Source organism: Vulpes lagopus, chromosome 5, assembly GCF_018345385.1.
Source record: "Vulpes lagopus strain Blue_001 chromosome 5, ASM1834538v1, whole genome shotgun sequence".
Classification (NCBI taxonomy): Eukaryota; Metazoa; Chordata; class Mammalia; order Carnivora; family Canidae; genus Vulpes; species Vulpes lagopus.
Genome location: NC_054828.1, coordinates 53,527,123 through 53,535,067, shown reverse-complemented (window position 1 = coordinate 53,535,067; position 7,945 = coordinate 53,527,123). Strand labels below are relative to the sequence as shown.

At 41.5% G+C, this 7,945-nt stretch overlaps 1 protein-coding gene across 2 annotated transcripts in view; it reads right to left on the bottom strand.

Annotated features, from left to right (window-relative positions):
• CAPS2 (calcyphosine 2) overlaps nucleotides 1–7,788 on the bottom strand; it is an 87,932-nt gene extending 80,144 nt beyond the window's left edge. For both annotated transcript variants that reach the window (XM_041755323.1, XM_041755322.1), the window contains exon 1: nucleotides 7,572–7,788. The gene's annotated coding sequence lies outside the window, so the exon portion shown is untranslated. The remainder of the gene's footprint in view (nucleotides 1–7,571) is intronic.
• Nucleotides 7,789–7,945: the final 157 nt, after the last annotated feature.

Genomic DNA, 7,945 nt, shown 5'->3' with positions numbered 1-7,945 from the left:
TCGACCCTGGGTCTCCAGGATCAGGCCCTGGGCTGAAGGCGGCGCTAAACCACTGAGCCACTCAGGCTGCCCTTAAAATGTATTTTTAAACAGAGTTTTTTTTATAAGAGAGAGAGCAAACAGGGGAGGGGCAGAGGGAGAGAATCTTAAGCAGGCTCCATGCTCAGCACAGGGTCTGACGCAGGGCTTGATCTCATGACCCTGAGTAGGGCCAAGAGTCGGACACTTAACTGATGGAGCCCCCCAGGTGCCCCTAAATGTATTTTTTCATGAATAAGAGTTGTTTTGTTTATATTGCCAAATACCTAAGAATGTCCACAATAGCTGGATGATTGTTGCTATTCTTTAAAAAAAAAAAAAAAAAAAAGCCAAGTGATTTTATATTTCAAATCTGTTTTTATCAGTCAGGATTCTCCAGAAAAGCACCAACAAAAAGAGAGACACAGACAGAGACAGAGAGAGAGGAGGTTTTAAGGAACTGGCTCACACAGTTGTAAGCTGGCAAGTCTGCATCTGGCAGGGTAGAGATTCAAGTAAGAATTGCTGTTGCAGCCTTGAGTTTGCAGTCTTGGAAATGAGGCGGCATTTCTATTTTGCATTCGGATTTCCTTCTTCAGGAAATGGCAGTCTTTGCTCCAAATGCCTTCAACTGATTAGATGCAACCCACCTGCATTATGGAGGGCAATCTGCCTTGAAGTCAACTGATGGTAAATTTAACAATATCTAAACACCTTCACAACAAAAGCTAGATTAGTGTTTCATAAAACACTTGCCACCATAGTCTAGCTACAGTGACACATAAAATTAACCATCACACTATGTGCCGTCATGTATGTGGAACTGTTATATTTTTAGTAAACTATTGCTATTTAACTATTGCACTGTAAAAATTCAAATCCAGGGATCCCTGGGTGGCGCAGCAGTTTAGCGCCTGCCTTTGGCCCAGGGCGCGATCCTGGAGACCAGGGATCGAATCCCATGTCGGGCTCCCTGCATGGAGCCTGCTTCTCCCTCTGCCTATGTCTCTGCCTCTCTCTCTCTCTATCATGAATAAATAAAATATTTAAAAAAATTCAAATCCATAATTCATTACTCCTTAGCTTGCAGTTTGAAACAGGCTAAAGGTAAACTGACACATATATACATACACTTTGTATTTTTTACTATTGTGTTGTCTTCACAAGATTTTTTTAAATCACACTTTTTCATGAATAATTAAAATATCCTGATTTTTAATATAATCACCTCCTTATCTTCTTCAGACACCTTATTCATCCAAAAGCATGTTTCCTTAAATCAGATTAACTTAAATTCTACAGAACACATAAAAAATGAATTTTTATAGGATTCTATCCTCTGATTTTGAAGAAATATTTCTCAGCCTTTTTTTTTATTTTTTTTTTATTTTTTTAAATTTTTATTTATTTATGATAGTCACAGAGAGAGAAAGAGAGAGAGGCAGAGACATAGGCAGAGGGAGAAGCAGACTCCATGCACTGGGAGCCCGATGTGGGATTCAATCCCAGGTCTCCAGGATCGCGCCCTGGGCCAAAGGCAGGCGCCAAACCGCTGCGCCACCCAGGGATCCCTTTCTCAGCATTTTAAATCGGCACTACTGTGGGAACTCTCACGTAGTTGTAGTTCTCAGAAAAGGGGGTCTCTATTTACAGAATTCTCTCTGCTGAAGTTGTGAATGGAGGAGGCTAGGTGGGTGAAGTGCCTACCTCGGCCTTATTTTGTAGGGTCCCCTCATTGGCAAGAAGAAAAACTTCTGGGTCAGGGGGTTGTCTTTTCTATTCCTATGATCATAAATAACAGACTCTTCCTAGGGCATGTTGGGAGGCCTGACATTACTAGCAATTCTTTTACTCTGAGAAGATCTTGTAAAAACAAGAGAGATCTTAAGTAACCCTCCTATTTCATTCAGTTTGCAATTCCGACACAAACTGCTCTGGGTTTGGCCTTTTCAAATCACTAAGGGCAGTTAACTCAGGATTTAAACAATGCATTGTTTTGGGGGGGATCCTCTCGTCTTACTAGGCTATGTTTGAAATTTCCACAAATTTGGTTAATCACTTGGAGGTAAAGTGATCAGATGTATCAGTCTTATCTGGGCCAGGTTTATCTCATTCTTACCCCCTGGGAAGGATCATGAACAGATGGTTTAAACCGTAGTCTCTATAGTTTTTTGATTATGCATCCCGACCATAAAAAAATATATATATTGTAGGGTGGTCAACAGTCCTGGTTTGCCTGGGACTGAGGAGTTTTCCAGGACATAGAAAAGCACACTAAACACAATAACAGGGCATTCCCTAACAAATCCAGAAGCTGGTGACCCTATACGTGAATCAAAAGTATACATGTGTCATTTAATTACATGTATTATGTATACTTCTCATAGAGCAATATATATTTTAAATACACAAAAATTGAACCTGAAAGAGGTGACATAATAATAAACTAAAAAAAATAAGTGCTAAAGAGAGGTTTATGCCAAGAAGATGGTAAGAATCAACTGCTGCTGTTTGTTTGTACTTGTGTCTTTACAACTATAATTAATCTGCAATTTCCTGTCAGCAAGACATATGATCATTTTGTAATGGTTGCCTTAGTCAAAACCAGGTAATATATTCTGGAATTAAATCTATGCAAGTTCATACATGGCAGCAAAAGAAAAAAACAAATCCCATAATCATCACTCCCTGTACAATTCCCATTTTTCCTCAGGAAAGCCAAATGCCACTTGCCAATGCTCTGTCTCCCTCCCTGATATTTCCCACTCATTTCTCTCCTTTCCCCTTTAATCCCTTTCACTATTTTTTACATTCCCCATATGAATAAAACCATATAATTTTTGTCCTTCTCTGATTGACCTACTTCACTCAGCATAATACCCTCCAGTTCATCCACGTCGAAGCAAGTGGTGGGTATTTGTCGTTTCTAATGGCTGAGGAATATTCCATTGTACACATAGACCACATCTTCTTTATTCTTCTGTTGATGGACACCGAGGCTCCTTCCACAGGAGCTACTGTGGACATTGCTGCTAGAAACATGGGGGTGCAGGTGCCCGGCGTTTCCCTACATTTGTATCTTTGGGGTAAATCCCCAGCAGTGCAATTGCTGGGTTGTAAGGCAGATCTATTTTTAACTCTTTGAGGAACCTCCACACAGTTTTCCAGAGTGGCTGCACCAGTTCACATTCCCACCATCAGTGCAAGAGGGTTCCCTTTCTCCACATCCTCTCCAACATTTGTTGTTTCCCGTCTTGTTAACTTTCCCCATTCTCACTGGTGTGAGGTGGTATCTCATGGTGGTTTGGATTTGTATTTCCCTGATGGCAAATGATGCACAGCATTTTCTCATGTGCTTGTTGGCCACGTCTAGGTCTTCCTCTGTGAGATCTCTGTTCATGGCTTTTGCCCATTTCATGATTGGATTGTTTGTTTCTTTGCCGTTAAGTTTGATAAGTTCTTTTATAGATCTTGGAAACTAGCCCTTTATCTGATTGGTCATTTGCAAATACCGTCTCCCATTCTGTAGGTTGTCTTTTAGTTTTGTTGACTGTTTCTTTAGCTGTGCAGAAGCTTTTTATCTTGATCAAGTCCCAATAGTTCATTTTTGCTTTTGTTTCCCCTGCCTTCCTGGATGCCTCTTGCAAGAAGTTGCTGTGGCCAAGTTCAAACAGGGTGTTGCCTGTGGTCTCCTCTAGGATTTTGATGGATTCTTGTCTCACATTTTGACTTTCTCCCATTTTGATTTTATCTTTTTTTTTTTTTTTTAAGATTTATTTATTTATGATAGACACAGAGAGAGAGAAAGAGAGAGGCAGAGAGACACAGGCAGAGGGAGAAGCAGGCTCCATGACAGGAGCCCGACGTGGGACTCGATCCCAGGACTCCAGGATTGTGCCCTGGGCCAAAGGCAGGCGCTAAGCCGCTGAGCCACCTGGGGATCCCCCTTGACTTTATCTTTGTATATGGTGTAAGAGAATGGTCCAGCTTAATTCTTTTGCACGTGGCTGCCCAATTTTCCAAGCACCATTTATTGAAGAGATTGTTTTTTTCCCCACTGGATAGTCTTTCAAGAGGAGACAAACTTAATTTTTCATGTATGGGGAATCTAAACAGATATGGAAATTCCAAAGACAGTCAAGCAAAATGAGGTATATATGTCATTCCGAACTAAGCTGAAGGAGACAGAAATCTGGGATCTCAAAGAGAAGGAATGCAATTCGCAGGACAATGAAAAAGAGTAAATGTTTGATAAATGTTTGCTGGCCCTTTCAGGAACAATGGGACAACATAGAAGACTGACCAAGGAGACCTTGCTACGTCCCTCCCTCTCCATTAAAACTAGTTCGTATTATAATGTGATAATCTTACTAATCTATGGCAGTAATTCTCTTCCTGGAGCAGTCTTCTGTCTACACTATTTTTAGATACCTCCTAGTTGTGGGGTGGTAAAGAGTTTTTCCTGAATCTGCTGGGTTTTGATTGCTTTTTTTTTTTTTTTTAAAGTTTTTTTTTTTTTTAATTTATTTATGATAGTCACAGAGAGAGAGAGAGGCAGAGACACAGGCGGAGGGAGAAGCAGGCTCCATGCACCGGGAGCCCGACGTGGGATTCGATCCCGGGTCTCCAGGATCGCGCCCTGGGCCAAAGGCAGGCGCCAAACCGCTGCGCCACCCAGGGATCCCTTTTGATTGCTTTTTAACTCAAAATAGTCTTCATGCCAAAGTGGCACATCTTGAGGCAGCCTGCTCTTGGGCCCTACAGTACTGACATAGAATCTATGATTTTTAATACATAAAAAGTTAAACAATGATTAAATAATCCTCAAATATTACATGCTTCTTTAAAAAAATTTTTTTTTTAAATATACTTGACAAGGGCAGCCCAGGTGGCTCAGCGGTTTAGCGCCGCCTTCAGCCCAGGGCCTGATCCTGAAGACCCGGGATCGAGTCCCACGTCAAGCTCCCTGCATGAGGCCTGCTTCTCCCTCTGCCCGTGTCTCTGCTTCTCTCTGTGTCTCTCATGAATAAATAAATAAAATCTTTTAAAAATAAATAAATATATTTTACAAAGTAATGCATTTTAAATGTTTCTTTATGAAGTACATGACGTGGACCAATTCAGTGACATATCTCAAGAACTGAATATTTGCAGAACCTTTTCAGCAAATCCAACCTCTTCCTACACAAACCAAACCAGATGCCTTCACATGCTCTTTCTCTGTACTTCCATTTTAGTCACTTGGGTTCAAAAACTAGCTCTACCTCATACTAGCTGGTGACTTTAGACAAATTATGTGACTTCTTTTTCTGAGTTTTCCATCTGTAAAACAGAGATAATCATAGTGTCTGTTTCTTAAGGTGTTTATGATTTAAATGAGTTAATATTTTCCAAGCATTTACAATGGTGTCACTTATGCAAACAGTCGTGACAATTCTACAATACTGTGAATGCAACTGCCACTGAATTTTACACTAAAAATGGTTAAAATGGTAAATTTCATATTAATGTGTATTTTACTGCAGTAAAAAAATCAAAAGTAAAATAAGTAGTGCCTGACACATAAGAATTTTTAATATAAACTAGAAATAGGGCATCGAGGGCATCGATGCACTGGGGCATCAAGGTGGCTTAGTAGGTTGAGCATCTGACTTCAGCTGGGGTCATGATCTCGGGGTCCTGAGATCTAGCCAGTGTCCGGCTCCACACTCAGTACGGAGCCCATTTCTCCTTCTCCCTCTCTTTCTGCCCCTCCCCCTGCTCATGCTCGCTTTCTTTTTCTCAAAAAAAATAAACTCTTTTTAAAAATAGCATGTGCTACTCTGCATTATTTGATGACTTGTCTATGTCACCTTTAACTAAAAGCTTTATGTAGATAGACTAACACCTCTCATGGACTGAAACACATGGGAGGTCCTAAAGAAATACTTATGACTAAGTATGGTGTCCAGCAATGGAATTAAAATTTCTTCCTAAGATTGCATTATACTATTTACCTTGTGCTTTGATACAGCAATTTTCAGAATCTAACAGTACAAACATAATAAAGGAATTCCATCTTATACCACTTGCCACCATCATCCCTATAATATGCTCTGCTGGTGCTAAAACACCTTTTAACCTTTTCAGATCTCCTGGCATATTCACATCCTTTTTTCTTTTTTGTTTAGAGTCTGCTCTGTCACCTGTACGCTTCACTTTCTTGAGGTCACATTCTCTAGAAAGGCTTCCATGGTCCTTAAAAGGGGTGTTCACTGTCCTATACATGCTCAATAGCATTTTGGTTGTTTTTATCACATGGTATAAGAGTTAGCAGTTTGCTAGTTCTCTAAACTACAGTCTATTTGGAAGCAGAGTCTAGGTCTCTCTCAACTATCTAACACATTGCCTGGTAATAAGTATTTATTAAAAGTCTGATGCCATGAATGAAATTATCTTGTGAGCTCTACTGCTTTCAATTGTGTACATCATAATTTTTTTTGAAGATTTATTGATTTATTTTAGAGAGAAAGGGTGGGAGCACAAGCTAGGAGGGGGAGAGGGAGAGGGAGAGGAAGAGAATCTCAAGCAGACTCCCCACTGAGTAGGTAGCTCCAGGTGAGGCTAGATCTCACCACCTGAGATCATGACCTGAGCAAAAACGAAGACTCAGAGGCTTAACCCACTGAGCCACCCAAGTGCCTCTATACCTCATAATATTTTTAAAAATATTTCATTTGAAAGAGTGGGAGGGGGCGGTGGGGGAGACAGAGGGAGACGCAGACTGCCCCGCAGCAGGGAGCCCCCACTCCAGGCTCTATCCCAGGATTCTTGAGCTCACGACCTGAGCCCAAGGCAGGTGAACTGACTGAGCCACCCAGGAGCCCCATGATTTTTTCAAGCACTTTTTAAAAAAAATATTTTAACCAACCAGTTGCAATGCTTTCTTTGTAGCAAAATTCTATCCCAGTGTTAGTGATTTCAAATACCCCTTTAATGCTAATAAGTACAATTTTATATGTGAACATGTACCCCAAAACGACCATGTGCTTTTACTTTGTGCATTTCTTGATGGCAATGCATTTGATGGACTTGCATTTCTGATGGTAAGTTTTCTTTAGCAAAATGTTTGAAGGCAAAAAGACCAAACCAAAACCCACTAAGACATTAGCCACTTTGCCTGACAGAAATTTAAAAAACAAAAAACCCAAAAACCTAATTCTTACCTAGATGAGACCGTGAATAAGACAAGTCGTCGAGGATGACGAATTCTGCTATCCAAGCTATCTATACAGTGCTGATGAGATGAAAGAGAACTACTTTAATCTTACCAGAATTTGATGATTCTAAAAGCTGAGCCTCCCACTCTTCCATTTATTCTATGGTTCCTCACAAAAGATTATTAAAACGCTGGGAGAAAATCTCAGGGAGGAAGCCCAAATTAAAGGGGAAATACTTTTGTTCATGAGGATAATAAAGGATGCGTCCTACACTAAATTTTCAACTCAAGAGGGAAGAAAAGAATAAGATCAACAACTTTTATCCATATCACAGAGGAATGATGCTCCGCTCACCCCACTGCGGGATTCACAGGTTCCTCAGGCACGTTCCTTACGCAGCAGTTGACATCCAGGGTACCAGTGGCTCATCGACAAACGATGACACGTCATGTGGCGCCAGAAATCAACTCGGGATAATAGTTACCTACATGAGTGAAAGGCCTGTAGTCCCTTACCTCTCTCGTAGGCCTGCACACCCGGCCTCCCCGCCTCCCTCTCCCAGCTCTGCACACCCGGCCTCCCCGCCCCCCTCCCGCAGCTCCGCAGACACAGCGCTGCACACCGGGTCACCGACCCTTGACTTCCGTTTCCGCCGCTCCCTCGGCTCCTCAGACAGAACCCGGCGAGCGCATGCGTCGTGGGGCCCGTGGGCAGGCGCAAGCGCAGAG